Source organism: Macadamia integrifolia, chromosome 8, assembly GCF_013358625.1.
Source record: "Macadamia integrifolia cultivar HAES 741 chromosome 8, SCU_Mint_v3, whole genome shotgun sequence".
NCBI classification, from domain to species: Eukaryota; Viridiplantae; Streptophyta; class Magnoliopsida; order Proteales; family Proteaceae; genus Macadamia; species Macadamia integrifolia.
The window spans coordinates 14,981,381-14,983,102 of record NC_056564.1 but is presented as its reverse complement, the minus strand read 5'-3'; the positions used below and the strand labels follow the sequence as shown (position 1 = coordinate 14,983,102).

The following is a 1,722-nucleotide window of genomic DNA, read 5'->3' as shown; positions in this document are numbered from 1 at the left end:
TTATATTTTTCAAAATCCGTTTTTTTACTGTCAAAAAAACGGGACGGCGTTTAAAACGGCAAAAAAACTTTCAATAGCCCCGTTCCCGTTTTTTACCGAATTTCTGTGAAAAATTCGGCAAACGGCGTTTAAAACGGCAAAAAAACGGGACGCCGTTTTAAACGCGTTTTAAACGCGAATTAACTAACTAGGGGTAAGACCATAAGAGCCTTATAGGTAGGAATACAATATTTGTTTGGGTCTTTGTTGTTGTTAGGCCTGATGTTTGCACCATCTCCCATCTCTAGAGTTAGTCTTTTAATAAAATAGGTTTGCTCCTTTTTTATTATTTTCTTGAGTATAACATTATCTGCTATCAGCAATGATGCTATCCTACTTGGGTTGGTTGACATTTTTTCTGTTGTTGCGTTCAACTGTCAGCATCCAGAAATTGCTTTGAGAACCTTTCATCCCAGATTAAAATTTATTAAAATTTGTATATTGATGTTCTTTCTTGTCTGGTGAATAATTATTGAATAAGTTCCTTGCAGAGCTTTCCTCCATATCAAAAGATCAAGTATATATACTCTTCTTCAGGTGTGTGTCGAGGAGGTAACTATGTCTTTTCTGTATATCTTTCAAGTCTTATTTAAAACGTGCTGATTTTTCAATCTTCTAAGACATGGACTTTGTTGGAATTCTGCGTGAACCGTTAATTATTACTATTATTATTTTGCTTTTTTGGTGGGGTGTGCTAGTCCCGTGCTGATGCAGTTGGGCTTCAGATTTAGGGCTACATGTTTAGTTTGATTCTTTCCTTTCTAGAATCACAAACAAATCACATTAATTGGTAGTTGTGACCTGATATGTTTTTGATCCCGTCTTCAGGAAGAGGATACCAAGGGACAATTTAATAAACAACTTAGAGTGGAGCACTGTAATGTTGAACATCTTGGATGGGCAAAAAGGGCTCATGTGGCTTGTCAGGTAAAGTGCATGATCATCTCGTAGGGATCACTATTTTTGGTCATTAGTGATGACTCAGGCAGATGACATAGAATATTGTTTTCTTCTCTAATGTGCAATTGCTACGAGTTCGCAGGTACTCTAGATAAATCCATTACAACATTATTGACCTTGTCTCCAAATTTTGGCAGGACGCAGGTGCATATTTACGGTGGATAAAAAGATCAAAACCGTAGAACCTTCTTGGCTCGATTGAAACCTGGAGAACCCTCTTGGCTTTTCACTATAGGAGTCAATAGTTGGACATTGGGACACGTAGCATGAGAGGTTATTGTATAGTACATATGAAGATTTTGCACAAAGGGGTTGTCTATTAGTGTTTGATCAGTGGTTGACTCCCCTTGTGGGGCCCTTTAACCCTATAGTGAGGATCTTCCCCCATAATGCATACCAAGAGCAACCAATTTTGTATTTCCAGATTTTTCTGTCAGTCGAGACTTTTCATCTAAAAATGTCCTTGGATTTATCCTGATTGCAATTTCTGGTCTCAATCAGTTCCGAGCTGATTTTGACGTACTTCCAATCTGATTTAAACCGGTGGAAATTTCGTTTCCCTGAAATTTTCCTTTCTTTTTAATCTGATGTTATAGTTTAAAATGACGAAAATACCATGGACAAAACGAGAAAAAAAATAAATTTTAATCAATTCAAGATAAATCCTCTCCAATAATATAGGTTGTGGGTCCCGTAGAATGGTATTTTCCCTATGCATGTTTG

At 36.9% G+C, this 1,722-nt stretch overlaps 1 long non-coding RNA gene across 3 annotated transcripts; it reads left to right on the top strand.

Moving 5' to 3' along the window:
• Window positions 1-67: 67 nt before the first annotated feature.
• Window positions 68-1,483, top strand: LOC122086256. Of its 3 annotated transcripts, none has more exons than XR_006142372.1 (3): window positions 111-576; window positions 868-966; window positions 1,137-1,483. It is a non-coding gene; the product is annotated as an uncharacterized LOC122086256 (long non-coding RNA). The 3 variants fall into 3 exon arrangements; XR_006142371.1 differs by having other exon boundaries at window positions 113-591; XR_006142370.1 differs by having other exon boundaries at window positions 68-966.
• Window positions 1,484-1,722: the final 239 nt, after the last annotated feature.